Here is a 23,444-nt window from a genome sequence, read left to right as displayed (position 1 = left end):
CCATCTCAGCATGCTTTAATGTATTGAGTTGCTGCCATATTGTGTACAGTTTTGGTCACCGAATTATAGGAAAGTTATCAATAAAACTGAGGGAGTACAGAGGAGGTTTACTAAAATGTTGCCTGGGTTTCATCTCCTAAGTTACAGAGAAAGGTTGAACAAGTTAGGTCTTTATTCTTTGGAGTGTGGAAGGTTGAGAGGGGACTTGATAGAGGTATTTAAAATTATGAGGGGGACTGATAGAGTTGACGTGGATAGGCTTTTTCCATTGAGAGTGGGGGAGATTCGAACAAGAGGACATGAGTTGAGAGTTAAAGGGCAAAAGTTTAGGGATAACATGAGGGGGAACTTCTTTACTCAGAGAGCGGTGGCTGTGTGGAACGAGCTTCCAGCAGAAGTGGTTGAGGCAGGTTCGATGCTGTCATTTAAAGTTAAATTGGATAGATATATGGACAGGAAGGGAATGGAGGGTTATGGGCTGAGTGCAGGTCGGTGGGACTAGGTGAGAGTAAGAGTTCGGCACGGACTAGAAGGGCCGAGATGGCCTGTTTCTGTGCTGTAATTGTTATATGGTTATATGGTTATATGAATGGTTCATTCGATATTTGCATTAATGAGCAGGTGTACAGCTATACCTAATAAAGTGGCCACTGAATATATTATAGGACCAGAGTGTACAGCAGGCTACAGGATGTGGAGATAACAGAAATCATTCCCTGAAGGGTATTGAGGAATTATGAAAATTTCATGGGTATTGCTTGGTTGGCAGACTTATTAAATTCAAATTCCCTTGGTGGAATAGGAGCTCAGTCTTTGTTGGTCCCTACTTGCAATGCATCCTAGGTCTGCCAGAGTCAGAAACAGAGTAAAACTTCATCCATAGTCATCATCAAATACTTCTGGGTCATACATGGTCTATGTTAGTTCAAAGGTTAAGATATTTACTCACATTTGGGAAAACACAGACTTATTATAAATAGTCAGCATGGCTCTGTGTGAGCAGGTCATGTCTTCAAATTCAAGTTCAAGTTTATTGCCATTCAACCATCCACATGTATACAGCTAAACGAAACACCGTTTTTCTGGGGCCAGGCGCAAAACACAATACATATAGTCACACACAGCACATACCTCTAAGATCCAGCATATACAGCCATAAAATATTAACACATGTGATTGAGTTTTTTGAGGAGGTGACAAAAATGATGTTGAAGGTAGGACAACAATCCTACTCTCAGCAATAAACTTTGTCACCTTCTCAAAAAATCCAGTCAAGTTTGTAAGGCATCTCCTGTCCCATACAAACCTATGCTGACTATCCCTGCAGAAGTTTTGCACACTTGGGCTTTGATAACGCACTCAAAGGTAGACCGATCCATAAGATTCAGAGCAGTGGGATCCATAGCACTTGGTCAAAGGGATTCAAAATTAGCTTGGTCTTGGAAGAGAGAGTAGTAGTGAAAGGGTGTTATTCTGACTAAAGGTCTGTGAACAGTGGCATTCATTTAGAATCAGTGCTGCCACCTCTGGTGTTTGTGATAATATAAATGATTTGCAGGAAAGTGTAACTGAGTTGATTGGTAAACATGCAAATGACACCAAAAATGTGGAGTTGTAGATAATGAGGAAAATTATTAAAGGACACTGCAGGATATAGATCTGTTGGATTATATAGGCAAATGGAGCTTAATCCAGACAAATGCAATGTATTGTACTTGGGGAGTTCAAATGTAAGAGAGAAGTATACAGAGGCAGTATTAGGAGCAGGTATAATTAAATTTTAAAAGTCACTCAGACATATACATGGATAGGAAAGGTTTAGAGGGATGTGGGCAAAATGCAAGCAAATGGGGCTGGCTCAGGAGGCACTTTGGTCAGGCTGGGTAGGTGGGCTTGGTTTCATGCTGTATAACTCTATTATTCCGAGCCTCAACGCTCACACCAACAGGTTCAGGAATAGTTATTACCCCTCAACCATCAAGCTCTTGAACCAAAGGAGATAACTTCACTCAACTTCGCCTCATTGGTGAAATGCTCCAACAACATGTAGACTCACTTTCAAGGACTCTTCATCTCATGTTCTTGATTTTTATTGCTTATTTATTTATTATTCTTATTTCTTTCTTCTTGTATTTTCACAGTTTGTGTCCTCTGTATACTGGTTGAATGGCCAGGTTGGTTTGGTCCTTCACTAATTCTATCATGGTTATTATTATATTACGAATTTATTGAGTATGCCCACAAGAAAAAGATACTCATGGTTGGAAGCGTTGACATATACTGTATGTATTTTAATAATAGGTTTACTTTGAACGTTGAAATTTGAACTCTAAATGACGGGACATGTAGGAGTATAGCTGTGGAGAGTACTCTTGAATAGTAAGTCTATAGTATGCTGAACGCACCAACACAGGTGAATAATGTGGTAAAGAAGTCATATGGCATGCTAGCCTTTATTGGTTGAGGGATGTCGGGAAGTTATGTTGCAGATGTATAACAGATTAATTAGAACACATTTGGAGTATTAAGCATAGTTCTGGTTGCTGAATTATATGAAGGATCTGGAGGTTTTGGAGAGGGTGTAAGATGTTACCTAGATTAGAGAGTATGAGCTAATGGCAGAAGTTGGACAAACTTGGATTGTTTTTTTCTGGAGTAGTAGAGGTTGAGAGTCAACCTGATGGAGCATACAATGTCAAAAGAGGCATGGTTAGTGTTGATATACAGTGTTTTTTTCCCAGGGTAAAACATACCAGAGGGCATAGGCTTACAGTGAGCGGGAAAAAGTTTAAAGGAAGTTAACAAGGCAAGATTTTTTTAAAAAACAAAACACCTGGAATGGGCTGCCAGGAGAACTAGTGGAACTAAATAGAAACATAGAAACATAGAAAATAGGTGCAGGAGTAGGCCATTCGGCCCTTCGAGCCTGCACCGCCATTTATTATGATCATGGCTGATCATCCAACTCAGAACCCTGCCCCAGCCTTCCCTCCATACCCCCTGATCCCCATAGCCACAAGGGCCATATCTAACTCCCTCTTAAATATAGCCAATGAACTGGCCTCAACTGTTTCCTGTGGCAGAGAATTCCACAGATTCACCACTCTCTGTGTGAAGAAGTTTTTCCTAATCTCGGTCCAAAAAGGCTTCCCCTTTATCCTCAAACTGTGGCCCCTTGTTCTGGACTTCCCCAACATCGGGAACAATCTTCCTGCATCTAGCCTGTCCAATCCCTTTAGGATTTTATACGTTTCAATCAGATCCCCCCTCAATCTTCTAAATTCCAACGAGTACAAGCCCAGTTCATCCAGTCTTTCTTCATATGAAAGTCCTGCCATCCCAGGAATCAATCTGGTGAACCTTCTTTGTACTCCCTCTATGGCAAGGATGCCTTTCCTCAGATTAGGGGACGAAAATTGCACACAATACTCCAGGTGTGGTCTCACCAAGGCCTTGTACAACTGCAGTAGTACCTCCCTGCTTCTGTACTCGAATCCTCTCACTATAAATGCCAGCATACCATTCGCCTTTTTCACCGCCTGCTGTACCTGCATGCCCACTTTCAATGACTGGTGTATAATGACACCCAGGTCTCGTTGCACCTCCCCTTTTGCTAATCGGCCACCATTCAGATAATAATCTGTTTTCCCATTTTTGCCACCAAAGTGGATAACTTCACATTTATCCACATTAAATTGCATCTGCCATGAATTTGCCCACTCACCCAACCTATCCAAGTCACCCTGCATCCTCTTAGCATCCTCCTCACAGCTAACACTGCCACCCAGCTTCGTGTCATCCACAAACTTGGAGATGCTGCATTTAATTCCCTCATCCAAGTCATTAATATATATTGTAAACAACTGGGGTCCCAGCACTGAGCCTTGCGGTACCCCACTAGTCACCGCCTGCCATTCTGAAAAGGTCCCGTTTATTCCCACTCTTTGCTTCCTGTCTGCTAACCAATTCTCTATCCACATCAATACCTTACCCCCAATACCGTGTGCTTTAAGTTTGCACACTAATCTCCTGTGTGGGACCTTGTCAAAAGCCTTTTGAAAATCCAAATATACCACATCCACTGGTTCTCCCCTATCCACTCTACTAATTACATCCTCAAAAAATTCTATGAGATTCGTCAGACATGATTTTCCTTTCACAAATCCATGCTGACTTTGTCCGATGATTTCACCGCTTTCCAAATGTGCTGTTATCACATCTTTGATAACTGACTCCAGCAGTTTCCCCACCACCGACATTAGGCTAACCGGTCTACAATTCCCCGGTTTCTCTCTCCCTCCTTTTTTAAAAAGTGGGGTTACATTAGCCACCCTCCAATCCTCAGGAACTAGTCCAGAATCTAACGAGTTTTGAAAAATTATCACTAATGCATCCACTATTTCTTGGGCTACTTCCTTAAGCACTCTAGGATGCAGACCATCTGGCCCTGGGGATTTATCTGCCTTCAATCCCTTCAATTTACCTAACACCACTTCCCTACTAACATGTATTTCGCTCAGTTCCTCCATCTCACTGGACCCTCTGTCCCCTACTATTTCTGGAAGATTATTTATGTCCTCCTTAGTGAAGACAGAACCAAAGTAATTATTCAATTGGTCTGCCATGTCCTTGCTCCCCATAATCAATTCACCTGTTTCTGTCTGTAGGGGACCTACATTTGTCTTTACCAGTCTTTTCCTTTTTACATATCTATAAAAGCTTTTACAGTCAGTTTTAATGTTCCCTGCCAGTTTTTTCTCAATCTTTTTTCCCCTTCCTAATTAAGTCCTTTGTCCTCCTCTGCTGAACTCTGAATTTCTCCCAGTCCTCAGGTGAGCCACTTTCTCTGGCTAATTTGTATGCTTCTTCTTTGGAATTGATACTATCCCTAATTTCTCTTGTCAGCCACAGGTGCACTACCTTCCTTGATTTATTCTTTTGCCAAATTGGGATGAACAATTGTAGTAGTTCATCCATGCAACCTTTAAATGCTTGCCATTGCATATCCACTGTCAATCCTTTAAGTGTCATTTGCCAGTCTATCTTAGCTAATTCACGTCTCATACCTTCAAAGTTACCCCTCTTTAAGTTTAGAACCTTTGTTTCTGAATTAACTATGTCACTCTCCATCTTAATGAAGAATTCCACCATATTATGGTCACTCTTACCCAAGGGGCCTCTCACGATAAGATTGCTAATTAACCCTTCCTCATTGCTCAAAACCCAGTCCAGAATAGCCGGCTCTCTAGTTGGTTCCTGGACATGTTGGTTCAGAAAACCATCCCGCATACATTCCAAGAAATCCTCTTTCCAAGAAATACCATAACAAAGTTTCAGAGGTATTTCAATAGGTACACAAACGGACAGGGAATACATAGATATAGACCATGAGCAGGCTGAAGTGATTAGTTCGATTTGGCATCATATTTGGCACACATATTATGAGCTGAAGGACTTGTTCTTGTAGTATTCTGTTCTATGTATTCCTGTCAGTTCTATAAGGAACTCTAGATCAGATATGGCCTGGTTCAGATTCTAAAGAATGTTCTCTTCAAAGCAGTGACATAGAGAGATGACTTATGCAATTTTCCTGCTGTTCTAATGTCCAGTTACGTTCCAACATTCTGCTACAGCCATCTGGAAACTTGTGAATCTGCTTGACAACAAGTCTGCCCACTTCTAAAAGCACAGTAATTACCGATAATATGATTGAGTTGCTGTGAGCCATAATAGCATACCATAAAGTTGATGGAGGTATAATTCCTAAAATAAATCTTCTGGTTCTGCCAAGTTTTTTTAAACACTCTCCTTATCTTTTATGACTGGGGTGGAAATGAGGCAGATTTTGATCTTTAGCATTTGAGCCATAGACATTCTGTGGGTGGGACACAAGTGAAGAATTATGGTGGGAGGATGATAAATAGTAGAAGGAACACAAGTAGATAATTATGGTGGAGGTACTTAAGGGCAACACAGTAGCATGGTGGCTAGCGTCATGCTACAACAGTGCCAACAACCCGGGTTCAATTCCCACCGAGTTTATACATTCTCCCCTGACCACATGGGTTTCCTCTGGGTGCTCCAGTTTCCTCTCAGATCCCAAAGACTTAAAAATTACCAGGCACTAGGTTTAATTGGGAGGCACAGGCTTATTGGTTTGGAAGAGCCCGTCACCATGCTGTATCTGTAAATATTTTTTTTTTAAGTAGCAATAATGTATCCTCTTGAGTGATATCCTATCCAACAACTTGGTACTGTGCTACATGTAAGGACCCAGCTAAAGGAAGGATGTGATTAAATTGGAAAGGGTACAGAAAATATTCACAACGATATAACCAGGATTGAAAGTGTTGAATTATAAGGAGAGATGGAATAGGCTGGGACTATTTTTTACAGGAGAGATGGAATAGGCTGGGACTATTTTATACAGGAGAGATGGAATAGGCTGGGTCTATTTTTTACAGGAGAGATGGAATAGGCTGGGACTATTTTATACAGGAGAGATGGAATAGGCTGGGACTATTTTATACGGGAGAGATGGAATAGGCTGGGACTATTTTATACGGGAGAGATGGAATAGGCTGGGACTATTTTTTACGGGAGAGATGGAATAGGCTGGGACTATTTTTTACAGGACCATTGAAGGCTGAGGGATGATCATGCAGAACATATAAAATCATGCGTGATATATATACAATGGCATGTCGCAATCTTTATCCCACATTAGGAGAATCAAAAACTTAAAGGCATAGATTTACTGCAGAAGGGGAAAGATTTAAAAGGGACCTGATGGCAAACTTCTCCACACAGAGGTGAAAAGAGGTTAAAAACATAGACCGTAAGACCATAAGATTTAGGAGCAGAATTAGGCCATTTGGTCTATCGAGCCTACTCTGCTATTTCATCATGGCAGATGCAGTTTTCCTCTCGGCCCCAATCTCCTGCCTTCTCCCCGAATCCCTTCATGCCCTGACAGGTCAAAAATCTATCCACTTCTGCCTTAAATATATGTAAAGACTTGACCTCCATAGCTGCTTGTGGCAATGAATTCCACAGATTAGCCACTCTCTGGCTAAAGAAATTCCTCCTCATCTCCATTCTAAGAGGATGGCCTCTATTCTGAAGCTGTCTTCTCCGGACTTTGACTCTGCCATCATAGGAAACTGCCTTTCCACATCCAATCTATCAAGGCCTTTCACCATTCAATAGATCTCAATGAGGCCACCCCTGATTTTCTGAATTCTAGTCAATATAGGCCAAGACCATCAAACGCTCTTCACATGACAAGCCGTTCAATCCTGGAATCATTTTCGTGCTCCACAAGTGAGGCCTCACCGGTGCATTATAGAGTCTCAAAATTACACTCCTGCTTTTATATTCTAGTCCTCATAAAATCAATGCTAACATCACATTTGCCTCCCTCACCTGGACTCAACCTGGAAATTAATGTTCAGGAAACCCTGCACAAGGAAACCCAAGTTCCTTTGTACCTCAGTCTTTTTTTTTGTATTTTCTCTTCATTTAGAAATAGTCAATACTTTCATTACTTCTACCAAAGTGCATGACCATACACTTCCCGACATTGTATTCCATCTGCCATTTCTTTTCCCATTCTCCTAATCTGTCTAAATCTTTCTGTAGCCTCTCTACTACCTCAAAGCTATCTACGCGTCCACCTAAATTCTTATTGACTGCAAACTTTGCTACAGAGCCATCAATTCCATCATCCAAATCATTGACATGTAACATAAAAAGAATCAATCCCAACACAGACGCCTGTGGAATACCACTAGTCACCAGCAGCCAGACAGAAAAGGCTCCTTTGATTCCCACTTTTTGCCTTCTGCCAATCAGTCACAGCTTTATCCATGCTAGAATCTTTCCTGTAAAACCATGGAGCGTAGCTTGTTAAGCAGCCTCATGTATGGAATCAAACAATCCTCCTTTCTCTATCCTTCTGGTTATTTCTTCAAGGAATTCCAACAAATTTGTCAACTAAGATTTTCCCTTGAGGAAACCATGCTGAGTATGGGCTATTTTATTATGTGTCTCCAAGTACCCTGAGAACTCATCCTTAATAGTCGACTCCAGCATCTTCCCAACCATTGAGGTCAGAATAACTGGTTTATGGTTTCCTTTCTTCTGCCTCTCTCCCTTCTTGAAGAGTGAAGTGACATTTGCAATTTTCCTGTCTTCCGGAACCATTCCAGAATCTAGTGATGCTTGATAGATCATTACTAATGCCTCCACAATCTCTTCAGTCACCTCTTTCAGAACCTTGGTGTGTACATTATTTGGTCCAGGTGACTTACTTACCTTAAGACCTTTCAATTTCCATAAGACATAGGAGCAGAATTAGTCAATTTGGCACATCAAGTCTGCTCTGCCATTCAATCATGGCTGATCCTTTTTTCCTTTCCTTAACCCCACTCCCTGGCCTTTCCCCCATAACCTTTGATTCCATGTCCAATCAAGAACCTATCAATATCTTCCTTAAATACACCCAATGACCTGGCCTCCACAGCTGCCTGAGGTAACGAATTCCAAAAATTCACCAACCTCTGGCTAAAGAAATTTCCCTGCACCTCTGTTTTACCTACTATCAAAACTTTATGTTTCTTGCAACAGTCAGCGACCTCGCTACAAATTTGCTACTCTAAATTCCATGGACTGTTGGGTGGTCTATAATATAATCTCATTAACATGGTCATACCTTTCTCATTCCTCAGTTCAATCTATAAACCCTCACTAGATGCATAAGTCACATGTATCAGTATTGCAGTGGAATAAAGGGAATTAGAGGCATGAGACAGGAGCTTGTCCAGGCAGATTGGAGGAGGATAGTGCCCAGGATGATGGCAGAGCAGAGATGGCTGAAGTTTCTGGGAATCATTCACAAGGCACAGTGTAGATATGTCAAATGTCACAGAAGAAGTTTGTCAAATGGCAGGGGTAGGCCACCATTCCTGACAAGGGAGGTTAAAGACTGCATAAAAGCCACAGAAAGGGCACATAAGATAGCAAAAGTGAGTGGGAAGTTGTATGATTGGGAAGCTTTGAAAATCCAACAAAGGCAACCAAAAAAGCTACAAGAAAGGAAAAGATGGAATATGAGGGTAAACTGGTCAATAATATAAAGTAGGGTAATAAAAGCTTTTTCTGTTATATTGAGATTAAGAGGGAGGTTGGACCACTGGAAAATGATGCTAGTGAGGTAGTAATAGGGGACAAAGAAACAGCAGATGAACTTAATGGGTACTTTGCATCTGTGTGGAAGACAATAGCATGTGCCAGAGGTCCGTGTCAGGGAGCAGGAGTGAGAGCCATTACTATTACAAAGGAGAAGTTCTAGGCATACTCAAAGGTCTTAAGGTGGATATGTCACCTGGACCAGACAGACTACATCCCAGAGTCCTGAGAGAGTTGCTGAAGAGATATTGGATGCATTAGTTATGATTTTTTAACAAACACTTGATTCTGGCATGGTCCCGGAGGAGTGAAAGATTGCAAATGTCAATCCATTTATTAAGAGGAAGGAAGGCAAAAGAAAGGAGATTATAGGCCAGTGGTTGGGGAAGTGTTGGAGTCTATAAATAAGGACGAGGTTTTGGGGAACTTGGAGACGAATGATAAAATAGGTCAAAGCCAGCATGGTTTCTATAAAGTGAAATCTTGCCTGACAAATCTTTGAGGAAGTAACAAGCAGGGTGGACAAGGGAGAAGCAATGGATGTCATTTATTTAGAATATCAGAAGACATTTAATATGGTGCCACACATGAGGCTGCTTAACAAGATAAATCCTATACTGACATGGATAGAGGAATGGCTGACAGGCAGGAGACAGCTAATGGGAATATAGGGGGCCTTTTCTGCTTGGCTGTCAGTGACTAGTGGTGTTCCTCGGGGGTCAGTATTGGGATTGCTGCATTTTACATTGTTCGTTAATGATTTAGATAGTGGAATTGGTGGCTTTGTGGCAAAGTTTGCGGATGATACAAAGTTAGGTGGAGGGGTAGGTAGTGTTGAGGAAGCAATGCAATTACAACAGAGCTTAGACCAATTGGAAGAATGGGAAAAAAGTGGCAGATAGAATACAGTGTTGGGAAATGCATGATAATGCATTTTGGTAAAAGAAACAATCGTGCAGACTATTATCTAAAAGGTTCAAAGAAGGTTGAAGCATTAGAGGTTCAGAAGAACTTAGGAGTCCTTGTGCAAGACTCCCAGAAGATTATTTTTCAGGTTGAGTCTGTGGTAAAGAAGGCAAATGCAATGTTGGCATTTTTTCAAGGGGAATAGAATATTAAAGCAAATCAATAACGCTGAGCCTTTATATGGCACTAGTCAGGCTGCACTTGGAGTATTATCAACAGTTTTGGGTCTCATATCCCAGAAAGGATGTGTTGTCATTGGGGAAGAGTCCAGAGGAAGTTTACAAGGATGATTCCAGAAATGGAGGGGTTAACATATGAGGAGCATTTGGTAGCTTTGTGCCTGTACTCATTGGAATTTAGTAGAATGCGGGGGGGGGGGGGGGGGGAATCTCATTGAAACCTACCGAATATTGAAAGACTAGATAATTTGGACGTGGAGAGGATGTCTCCTGTAGTGGGGGAATCCAAAACTAGAGGGCACAGCCTCAGAATTGAGGAATGACCTTCCAGAACAGAGGTAACGAGGAATTTTTTTTTAGCCAGACAGTCATGTATCTGTGGAATGCTCTGAGACAGACCGAAGTGGAGGCCAAGTCCACGGATATATTTATGTCGGAAGTTGATCATTTCCTGATTGTTCAGGGGATCAAAGAATTTGGCGAGAAGGCAGGTGTATGGGGTTGTGGGATCCGGGATCAGCCATGATAGGCTGGTGGAACAGTCCCAATGGCCTAATTCTGCTCCTATGTCTTATGGTCTTATTGTGTAGAGGAGCTCTTCAGTCTGTCTGACTGAGCACAGTGACATTTTCCATGACTAGTAACGTCACCCCTCCACCTTTAATCTCTACCACTCTGTCATGTTTAAAACAATGAAACCCCAGAACAATGAACTGCCAGTCCTGCCCTCCCTGCAATACACACAAAATGCCAGTGAAACTCAGCAGGCCAGGCAGCATATCTGGAAAAGAGTATAGTCAACATTTCGGCCCCAGACCCTTCAGTAGGGTTTCGGCCCGAAATGTCGACTATACTCTTTTCCATAGATGCTGCCTGGCCTGCTGAGTTCCTCCAGCATTTTGAGTGTGTTGCTTGGATTTCCAGCATCTGTAGATTTTCTCTTGTTTGTGATTGCCCTCCCAGCAACCAAGTCTTACTAATAGCTATATTTTCATAATTCCATGTGCTGCTCTATGCCCTAAACTCCTTTCCCACAATACTCCTAACATTGAAATATATGCAGATCTAAATATTAGGTGCAGCATGCTCAACCTTTTGATTCCTCCCTTTGTATGTAAACTCAACAACCTATTTAACACCAGCCTAATCACAGGACATTGCCAGTAATGTAGAGGCATCAACACTGGACTTCAAGGCGAATGGTCCTGTGTTTGAATCTGGTAGGCTCCTTTCCATCTTTGTGGGTTGAGTGCTGAGCTAGCAACTCGGTCTCGTTAAAAAAAAAGCTGTCCGATGCACCGCAAGGCATGAGAAGGAACAACAACAATCACAGGACAATTTATAATGACCAATTATTCTATTAACTGATATGTCTTTGTTCTTTGGAAACCAGAGCACCTGGTATGTGGTCACAGGGAGAGCATACTACCTCCTTGCAGATGGTGCCGGAATTGAACTCCAAACTCCAATGGCCTGAGCTGTAATAACATTTTCTAATAATATTGTATAATATTAAACATAATAGTAGCTGTGGTGGTGTAATAGAATGCAGATGCTTAAAACTGGGGCACAAGCAGTCCACTGAAGGAACTCAATGGGTTGAGCAGTGTCTGTGGGAAGGAAGGAATTGATGACGTTCGAGGTCAAGATCCTACGTCAGGACTGAGAGTTGAGAGGGGAGCTAACCAGTGTAAAGATAGCGATGAGGCAGGGCCCAATAGGTGACAGGCAGACTATAGAAGGGTGAAGGATAGTGGGCAAATGGAGCCAGGTAGGGATGGAGTCAGGTGAAGGCAGACCCAAAAAAGACAGGTGGGGGGGGATGGACATGGAAACGGCTGGAAGGTTGATAAGTGGGAACATAGCAATTACACCGGGTCCAGAATTTGCAGACAGGTGGAAAATTAACTGTCCAGCGCTGTTCACCACAGGACATACTTTGCCAATCAAAAATCAACACCATACTTTCTGGACCATATATCCTCAGTGGCCACTTTGTTAGGTACCTTCTGTACCAAATAAAATGTCCAATGAGTGTATTTTCAGTGTGAAATCTGTAGTATTGAGGTGCAATCCAAGTGCTATGTTTAAAGGAGTCCTTTAAGATAGAGATAAACTATTCCCTTGGATGGGAAAATGATGTTGGAATTGTTTACTCCATGAGGTCCAGGAGGTACCTAATAAAGTGGCCACTTTATGTTCATGGTCATGGTCTTTTGTTGCTGCAGCCCGTCCGCTTCAAGGTTTGACATGTACATTGAGAAATGCTCTTCTGCACACCACTATGGTAATATGTGGTTATCTGAGTTACTCTCACTTTCCCGTCAGCTTGAACCAGTCTGGCCATTCTCCTCTGACCTCTCTCATTAACAAGGTGTTTCTGCCCACAGAACTGGATGTCTTTTTTTTTTGTTTTTCACACCATTCTCTGTAAACTCTAGAGACTCTTGTGCGTGAATATCCCAGGAGATCATCAGTTTCTGAGCTACACAAAACCACCCCATCTGGCACCACCAATCACTCCACGGTCGCAGTCACTTGGGTCACATTTCTTCCCCATTCTGATGTTTGGTCTGAACAACAACTGAACCTCTTGACCATGTCTGCATGCTTTTATGCTTTGAGTTGCTGATTAGATATTTGCATTAATGAGCATGTTTTCAAGTGGCCACTGAGTGTACTTATGAACTGCTCTATTCAAGGGTTGTCTAATGTGCTATCATTTCTGGTCAGTGTTAGAAGTGTAATAAACGATTTTCAGATCCATGGAACTTATCACCTTTAAGTCAAGTAGCTGAATCCAGGTTCAGTTAAAAGGTGTAGGTCTGGATACCTCTCCGGACATGGAGTGTTGGGGAGATGGGTTTAATTCATCTCAAGGAGCAGTTCAGGAATTCTCATCCTGTCATGACCCAGTCCCAGATTACTTCAACCGGCCTAATTAAAAGTGATGGGTAGGTTTCCAGTGGGAGCCCAGCGTCAAGAGGGAGACTGCTGTTGCCATGGAAATAAAAATCTGGCTGTGCTGAGCAGGAAGTCTGCTACAGCATACAAAGGAGTGGCAGACATGGTTCAAGGCACGCTGGATGTCCAGGGAGAGTCAAACTAAGAATAAGCCTCAGTGACTTCAGTGAGGCATCAGTGACCCTGAACAATGAAGAGGGGCTGCCATAAAAAGGCCTGCTTCCTCCTGTGTGCCGATAAGTGCGCTTCCTGTCAAAGCAACAAGGCCTACATCTGGCCTCCATCTGGTGGTCTCAAGGTCGGTGATGGCCTGGACAACAGGCAGTGTGGTTAGAGACAGACCCCACCCTTGCACCCCTCTCCCCGTGCCAGTCTGGCAGAAGCCATCTAAACCCATCCCCATGACATGACCTTAAGGAAGCCTTCTCTCAAGGTGTTATGTGCAGAAGGAGAGGGTGTGGGAAAATAGTGGAGATATAGAAGTTTGTTTTTTGGACTGTTTTTCTCATCCCTTGTGTGCAGAAATGTTTGCTCTCATTCAGGTTCATGTTGTGAACGGGAGCTTGCATTATACTTAATTCTGAATTTTGTTCGAGGGATAGGGAGCAGCTCTCTTCTCACACTGTTGATTCCGATCGCTGCATATTCCTGTTAACCTAATTTTTTTTAATATACAGTATTTCTGTTTTTGCACATTTTTAATCTATTCAATATACATAATTGATTTACTTGTTTATTTATTATTATTATTTTTAATTTGTTTTTTGTTTTTTTCTCTCCTAGATTATGTATTGCATTGAACTGTTGCTGCTAAGTTAACAAATTTCACACCACATGATAATAAACCTGATTCAGATTCTGATTCCTTTAATCTTTCTGTGGGAATGCCGGCAACAGGCCACTGTGCAATTATCTGCATTTCGACAGTTGGAAACACATTACTGGACAATTTAGTTATAAACTCTCACATGTGCACTGAGATTGGTTTCTGACATTCGTACCAGACAACTTTTAGCTACAGATGAGCTCCATTTTCCGTGGGAATTCTATACATCTGCCATTAAATCTTTAGGGCAGGACAAGGCCCACTCTGGATTAGACGGAGCAGCTGTTTAATTGCAAGAAGTGAAAGACTAATCAGGAAATTAAATAAATTGTTAGGAGGAGCCAATACCATTGAATGAAGTTATCACATGGGGATTATTTTGTTTTGCTTCTGATCTGCATGGGTAGCATAACCATACAACTACACCACCCCCATCAGCCGCCTGACAAATATCCCAGACCCAATCCAGTATCGAACAGCCCAATATCCCAAGTCCTACAAACACCATCCAATATTCCAGCACCTTAAATATCCCATTATCAATAAACTTCAACCCAATATCCAGAGCCCAGAAATGCTACATCCTGGACTGTCCCAAGTCTAATGTGCCTACAGACTTACAGATCTTCATCCACATGGTCCACAGTCCTCCACACCATCTGACAGTCATGAAGTGCCACATGCCTCTCTGCTAGGGTTTTCTCAAGGTAGGGAACAGAGTGCCAAGGTTTCTCATTGGGCTGGGCCCTACTGCATTGTTAATCAAATTAAGCAATGATTACAAATTTTAATGGAAGTGTTCATTCAGCAAACTGATTGCCCACGGCTGTTGGTCAGTTTGCAGATCCCAATTATAGTCTCAGTGACCCCAGAGTTGCAACCTGCATAGGTTTTCAATTTCCTTTCACAGTACAGAGAACCAGAGGAGGAACAACCATTCAAGCTCCCTGCTGCAAACACAGTCCTACTTCTGGCTGACTTCCTCTATAATTGCTGGTTACTTGAGATGACTCGACACTAGACATAATTTACCAGACGTGGATTGTGCATAAGTACAAATTGCCCTTAATTTAGAAGTGGATTTGAGCTTACCACAACACGCAGTGGGAAATACTACAGGAAGGAAAATTGCTGCAAGTAATGTTTGTCAAAATAACTTGTGACTGACTTGCTGTGTGCTTTTGGCTGCACTCAGTTTTTATTTTGATTAATGGTGCAAATGGTAAGTGATATTGCAATTACTTGGGGCCCAGTTCTAGCAAAGCCACGGTAAAGTTATATGCGTTCCCAGTGTTTAAGTAAAGGAAGAGACTAAAGAGATTTTCCAGTTGTTTCCTCTCCTTCTGTAGTCATCATCTCATTGTTAAAGCTTTAAGAACCCAATGGCTGGCTCCATTGGTTACTCATATTTGAGCCTAGTGAATAAGTAATGACAGGCCAAGGGAAAACTGGACGTTGGAAATCACAACCCAGTTCGACTAGCATCATTAGAAGTAAGAAACAGTTCGCCCCATTGATGGCTGTCTGTGAGGTTTATTAATCATATTTCACATTTGGTTACTCATATAATCATATTTGCATGGGACAACTATCAGGATAGGAAACTGTTTCTTCCCCCAGGCAGTAAGACTATTGAACTCCTGCCACTACCTAGGTCTCATCACGTACGAAGGGCCAGTTGTGTTATTCTGTTTAGTTTTTAACTTAAGTCATAAATACACCTTATTATTTGTTAATTTATTTGTGGTAATACTACTTCATGTGTTCTGTGTGTGAGTTATACGTATAGTGTTATGTACCTTGGTCCGGAGGACCATTGTTTCATTTGGTGGTATGACTGAATGCCAGAAAACTGAACTTGAACTGCAACCTGATATTTAAGACTAGCGAACAACTAATGGGATGTGGTTGGAGAACAGGCCGTAGCAAATCACAGCGTAGTTAGGTTAGCATCTGTAGAAGGAGGAGACTGTTTAGCCTATCGAGTCATTAACTGTAAAGCAATCCAATAATTTCCATTCCCCTGTAAATTAACCTCCTAGAGTGCCCACTTCAGGACCCCATGGAGTATTATTCTTTGATCAGTATCTTCAGTGATTCCTGAAACACACACGCTTAAATCTCACCACAGCATCTATAGTTTTTGAACCCAGAATATAATTAAAAAGCTAATAAAACAACTGAAGACTGGTTCATTAACATGCTTTGAGAAATGAAATCTACAACCCTTAGCCAATCAGGTTTATATTTGACTCTCAGCTGCCCACTGAAATGGGCCAGCAAGTTATTTTGATTCAAAAGTGAATAGAAATGGGCAATAACTACAAACCTCGCCGGAGAAGCCCACACCCTATGAAAGAATTTAAGGAAAGCTTTAGTGTAGTGTAGAAGAGATGTAGTCAGTACTATACTATGAAATAAAGGCATTTAATTCAATCCCTTTGTGGCATCCCTGTGAATATCTTTTGTTCTAATTTATGGTGACGAAGCATTTAATGGAATCTGCATTTAGGTTATTACATTTTTTTATATGTTCTTAGAACTATAAACTAAAAATCCCACAGCGAGGGTGACAGGGCATCTGGGATTTGTATGGATAGAGCCACCAACCATGAATCTTCTTAACAAATCAGATTGGAGGACTTTAAAATTCATGGAAAGGAAATGACAAAAAAAAACTCAGGTGGGGAGAATTCAATGCAACATCGGAAGAAAAATGAAAAAAAACAGAATGCTGAAAAAATTCAGGCAGCATCTGGGTAAAGGGAACAGTTACTGTTTCAGTTCTGAACAAAAATTAAAGGAAGTAAGCGGAAGTGAGGGAGGGAGAGAGTAGAAAACGGAATGGGATAGTTATTCAGGTTGGAGGAACAACACCTTATATTCCGTCTGGGTAGCCTCCAACCTGATGGCATGAACGTTGACTTCTCTAACTTCTGCTAATGCCCCACCTCCCCCCCGTACCCCATCTGTTACTTATTTATATACACACATTCTTTTTCTCTCCCTCCTTTTTCTCCCTCTGTCCCTCTCACTATACCCTTTGCCCATCCTTTGGGATTTACCTCCTCCCCCTTTTCTTTCTCCCTAGGCCTCCTGTCCCATGATCCTCTCATATCCCTTTTGCCTATCACCTGTCCAGCTCTTGGCTCCATCCCTGCCCCTCCTGTCTTCTCCTATCATTTTGGATCTCTCCCTCCCCCTCCCACTTTCAAATCTCTTACTAGCTCTTTCAGTTAGTCCTGACAAAGGGTCTTGGCCTGAAACGTCGACTGTACCTCTTCCTAGAGATGCTGCCTGGCCTGCTGCGTTCACCAGCAACTTTTATGTGTGTTGCTTAAATTTTAAATGTTTTCGTTCTCCAAGTTATAGGAATGTTAGTGTATTAATTAGCGCAATCACCTTACAGCATCGGTAATCACAGATCGTGATTCAATTCCCCCCATTATCTGAAATGTTTTGTATGTCCTCCTCGTGGTCACATAGGCTGCCATCAGGTTCTCCAGTTTCCTTCTACATTCCAAAAGACATACGGTAGGGTTGGTGAGTTGTGGGCATGCTATGTTAGCACCAAAAGCATAGTGATACTTGTGTGCTTCCACCAGCATATCCTTAGACTGTGTGGGTTGTTGACGTAAATAGACACATGTAACTGTGACAAATAAAGCTAATCTCATTTTCCTATATAGGATGAAACATGGCACTAGTCTCATTGTTACCCTGATGAAAGTTAGTAGTACTTGGAATTTTCTGTCTCTTTGGGGTCAGGAGAATAACTCCAATGTTTTACTGCTATCCTGCCCCTTTAAGACCATGGCTAGGACATTCAGTAAGTTTGTAAGAATGAGTTGAGAGGCAATTTTATGCTTTTGGTACTTAATTCTTCCCTGGAATGCAGACTGAGCAGCAGAGCCGACTTTTATCACCCACTGCTTATTGCTTGAACTGCGAATAGAGTTAAGATTCAATCGTGTTTATAGGTCTGAAGATATACATAGGACCAACTTCCCAACAATCCAGCAGTGAATCAGATAGTTTTTACAACAATTCAGTCATTTGAAGTTTATTGATACCAATACCAATGTTACATTTTAATTCCTTAACCATAAATTCCCCATGCGCTGCGGTAGAACTCTTTTTAAATAGTTGGGGAGATTAGATGGCATGGTAGCTTAGTGGTTTGTATAACTGCTTTACAGCATCTGCAATCACAAATTGGGATTCAATTCGTGGCGACAAGACCCTGATTCTGCCCCAGCACAATCCTTGTGGATATGATTTCTTGCGTGGCATGACAGTGTAACAATCCAGGTTCAATTCCCAGTGCTGTCTGTAAGGACTTTGTACATACTCCCCGTGACCACGTGGGTTTCCTCCAGGTGCTCTGGTTTACTCCTACATTCCAAAGACATACGGATTAGTAGGTTGGTTGGTCACAAGCAAGAGAAAATCTGGAGATGCTGGAAATCCAAGTAATACAGTCAAAACACAAATACGAGGAAATCTGCAGATGCTGGAAATTCAGGCAACACACACAAAATTGCTGGTGAACACAGCAGGCCAGGCAGCATCTATAGGAAGAGGTACAGTCGACATTTCAGGCCGAGACCCTTCGTCAGGACTAACTAAAAGAAGAGATAGTAAGAGATTTGGAAGTGGGAGGGGGAGGGGGAGATCCAAAATGATAGGAGAAGACAGGAGCGGGAGGGATGGAGCTAAGAGCTGGAAAGTTGATTGGCAAAAGGGATACACGGCTGGAGAAGGGAGAGGATCATGGGACGGGAGGCCTAGGGAGAAAGAAAGGAGGGGGAGAGCACCAGAGGAAGATATAGTGAGAGGGACAGAGGGAGAAAAAAGAGAGAAAAGGAAAGGGGAAAATAAATAAATAAATAAATAAACAAACAAACAAACAAATAAGGGGTGGGGTAAGAAGGGGAGGAGGGGCATTAACGGAAGTTAGAGAAGTCAATGTACATGCCATCAGGTTGGAGGCTACCCAGATGTTGGAGGCATAAGGTATTGTTCCTCCAACCTGAGTGTGGCTTCATCTTGACAGTAGAGGAGGCCATAGAATACACACAAACTGCTGGAGGGACTCAGCAGGCCATGCAGCATCTATGGAAAAGAGTAAATGACGTTTTGGGGTGAGACCCTTCATCAGGACTGGAGAAGGCCAGTCCTGGAAATGCCACTGGTTACTTGTTTTCCATGGATGCTGCCTGGCCTGCTGAGTTCCTACAGCATTTTATGTGTATTAGATTAGCGGTGCAGGCTCATTGGGCCAATTACTGTGCTGTACGTCAAAATAAAAGCAATTTTTAAAAATGAATCTCAGGGTTGGAAAACAGGGCAAAATCATTGGGTTTCTCTCTCTTTTGTGCTGTAAAAGGGTGAAGGATTTGATAGAAACCCTATTTTGGAAAGCGATTGCCATCAATTCTTCCAATGTGATTGGATTTCCTTTCCAAACCCTTATATTTATAAAACACTTTCCAATTATCTTCATTCATTGCCATTCATTATATGTTCCCAGGAGCAACGATCAAGTTCCTGAGGCCTCTCACCTGCTTCTGGAATAGACAATCTGGATCAGCACGGTACAAATTTTCCCAGTGGGATATTTTGAAGTCCAGCTTTTTAAATACACCAAGGGATTTTGCAGAGCCTTGTGCAGCAGAATGATATTTTCAATAGATTTTTTTTAAACCTCCTTTCAATATGCTGTACCGTAGTTATGCAATTCACAAATGCTCCTCAGGCTATAGCAGAATTAACTGTTCTCCAACAAAGCCCCACCACTGCTACGGCTGTTTGGATTAATCACCTGCGGAAACATTATTCATTATTATTTTCATTGTATATTTTATTCAGATCTCCTACCTGCAGTGTTTTTATTCTGAATTTATTACAGGGTGATTTTTAATTCAAGACTGAGTGATGTGGTATAAGCATCTTTGAGTCCAAAACATTGTGGGCAGCAGCAATAGGTCCTCTATTTTAAGAAAAAAAATATTCAGCATCCTTGCTGCAGTAATCTGCATTCAACCAATTGTCCATCTGTGATGAGCTGATTATCTTTTTTGGAATGGGGGGGCAGGAAGAAGGTGGTGGGGGCACAGTCCATTCTGTGCTGAATTTATGATGGTATCTTGTTACCTCCAGCAAAATCCAATGCATTCTTTGACGCTCTCTAGCATTTCTCAACTTCGGGTCATACAGAACACTGCTGTGTCCTAATCCATGTAGATCTGGTCAGGTATAAAATTAGACTCCAGCACTATTGGAACAACAAATAACCTGCTGGAGGAGCTCAGCAGATCAATAGAGCAACTCAGCAGATCAGTCCGAATGCTGGGTTTTGAATTAAAATGATGACAGTTCCTGTACCCCCACATTTGCTGCTCGGCTCACTGGGTCCTCCAACGGGTAGTTAATTGCTCCAGCTTCCAAAATTTGGATTCACTTGTGGGTTCTTGCATAATTTGGTTGTTGGATAGCTAAATTCGAACTTGCTCATCTTCAGCATCTTTCAGTTCTTGTTGATCTAACAAAACCATTAAACATAGAAGCAAAATTAGGCCATTTGGCCTGTCAAATGTCAAATGTCTTTTGGATTTACAGTGCCTCGATTTTAATTGGTATCTTTTTCCCCATAATCACCTCCAACCCTAAGATGCCCGACACCCCCATACTCTTCCAGATCTAACTCCTTATACATCCTCAGTTTCAATCTCTCTCCCATTGCTCTCAGCCACCACTTTTATCCTGCTTTAAATCTGCTCTTTGACCAAGCCTTTGCTCATCTGCCCTGACATCTCCCTACTTGGCTCAGTGCAAAATTGTGTTAGCCCATGTTCCTTTGAAGCACTTTGAGACGTTGAATCTGTTAAAGGCACTAAATAAATTAATGGATATGTTGTAAGGACATGTCCCTTGCTTGTGCAAATTTGTGGGTCGATTTATTCAAGTCCTTAAAATATCAAAAAGTTTTGATGGAAGAATTTCAGCAAAAAAAAGGTATCCAGTTAGAGAATGTGAATAAAAGGAAACCAACTTAAACTGAGAGCTAAGTTTTTTTGGCTTGGAAATCTGGGTTAATTGAAATTCTCAAGACTAGAAGACAAAATTTCATGGTGCAAGGATATTGTTGACTCTCGTGCTGAAGCAAGAAAATAGATATGATGTTCAGATCAGGTGTGATTGAATGAAGTGCAAATTCAGTGGCCAGTTTATTAGGTACTGCTGTTAATGTTTACATTAACCTGCTCATTAATGTAAATATCAAATCAGCCAATTATACAATTATACAAGTCAATGCATAAAACCATGCAGATGTGGTCAAGAGCTTCAGTTGTTGTTCAGGCCAAACATCAGAATGGAAAAGAAATGTGATTTAAATGACTTTAAATGTGGAGTGATTGTTGGTGCCAAATGGGGTGGTTTGAGTATCTCAGAAACTGATGATCTCCTGGGATTTTCACACATAACAGTCTCTACAGTTTACTGAAAATGGTGTGAAAAACAAAAACCCATTCAATGGATGGAAATACCTTGTTATTGAGAGGTCAGAGAAGAAAATTAGCAGACTGGTTCAAGCTGACAGAAAGGCGAGAGTAACTCAAATATCCATGCATTGCAACAGTGGTGCTCAGAAGAGCATTTCTGCATGCGTAGCACATCGAACCTTGAAGTGGATGGGCTACAGCAACAAAGACCATGAGCATACACTCAGGGCCACTTTATTAGGTACAGGAGATACCAAATAAAGTGGCCACTAAAGTGTTGGTGGTAGGCAAATATCAAAAGACTAAAAAGGCAGAATCTCATGGTATAAGAATATTGTTGAATCTCGAGCCGAAGCAAAAAAAATAGAATTGTCGTTCAGATCAGGTATGATTGAATGAAGTGAAAACCTGACTCTCAGCTGTCTCTTGGCACAGTACTCAGGTAAACCTTGAAATGAATGGGGTAGACCAAATGAATTAAATAGCTAATGTATGTATGACACTGTGCTATTTTAGGAGCCCGGTTGGAAACTTCAGAGGCTTATTACCTGTCACTAAAGCAACCAAGAATTTGTACTTCAAGAATGAGATCTGAGCTTTGACGTGCTTTTAAAGTTGAAATTTGAAGTTCAAACTTGAAGTTGAAATGAGGAGATCTTTGCTTTGATGCTGTCATTTTTGCTTGGGATTGTCTGCTTTAATATGAAAAGGGTAGGATCTACCTTAAGGAGCCTACTTGCCAAAGATTTTTAAATGGCTGTCTAACTTTCAGCCCCATAGGACAGGAAGGAGAATCCAATTCTTCATCCTCCTTCTTCAGCCCCTTACCTCTTCCAAATATCCCAACCCAGCTTCTTATTTCAGATCCCCTGCCCAACCCACCCACCCACCTTAACCCTCACCTGGTCTTAGCTGTCACATGCCCGCTTGTACTTCTTCCCCTCCCCCTACCTTCTTATTCGGGCTTCTGTCTCCCAGCTTTCCGGTCTTGATGAAGGGTCTCATCCTGAAGCTGGTTACTCCCTTCCATAGATGCTGTCTGACCTGCTGTGTATATCCAGCATTTTGTGTGTGTTGAAGAGGAGTCCGGGTGCCTGTCGAATCATCAAATTGATTTTAGATGCAATGTTCTAGTATATAGATGGCTATTTTTTAGTTATCCCTCTACTAAACCCATCTTGTAGAACTGTGAGTGAGAGCTACATCCACTATGCTGTTTTCAGGTATTGGCTACTGTCAACAAAAAGAGCTTTATAAGACCATAAGACACGGGAGCAGAATTAGGCCATTTTGCTCATTGGATCTGCTCTGCCATTCCATCATGGCCGATTTATTATCCCTCTCAACGCCATTCTCCTACCTTCTCCCCATAACCTTTGACTGACTGATTAATCAAGAACCTGTCAACTTCCATTTTAAATATACCCAATGACTTGGCCTCCGCAGTCATCTGTGGCAATGAATTCTACAGATTGACCACCCTCTGACTAAAGAAATTCATTCTCATCTCTGTTCTAAAAGGGCATCCTTGTATTCTGTGGCTGTGTTCTCTGGTCCTAGACTCCTCCACAATAGAAAACATCTTCTCCGCATCCACTCTATCTCATCCTTTCAGTGTTTGATAAAATCTCACAAAAATAGTATCAGAGGAAACAGTCTCCACAGTAATCCACATAAAAATTGCTGGTGAACGCAGCAGGCCAGGCAGCATCTATAGGAAGAGGTACAGTCGACGTTTCGGGCCGAGTCTGGCCTGCTGCGTTCACCAGCAACTTTTATGTGTTTTGCTTGAAATTCCAGCATCTGCAGATTTCC

The 23,444-nt window shown here is 41.8% G+C and overlaps 1 protein-coding gene across 1 annotated transcript in view; it reads left to right on the top strand.

The window, feature by feature from the left end:
* The window catches only part of LOC134353407 (NALCN channel auxiliary factor 1-like), a 496,830-nt gene that overhangs the window by 193,626 nt on the left and 279,760 nt on the right, over nt 1–23,444 (top strand). The gene's annotated exons all lie outside the window — the stretch shown is intronic.

This window comes from Mobula hypostoma, chromosome 10 (assembly GCF_963921235.1).
Source record: "Mobula hypostoma chromosome 10, sMobHyp1.1, whole genome shotgun sequence".
NCBI lineage: Eukaryota > Metazoa > Chordata > Chondrichthyes > Myliobatiformes > Myliobatidae > Mobula > Mobula hypostoma.
The sequence above is the reverse complement of the archived record's forward strand: the minus strand, read 5'-3'. Positions and strand labels throughout refer to the sequence as shown.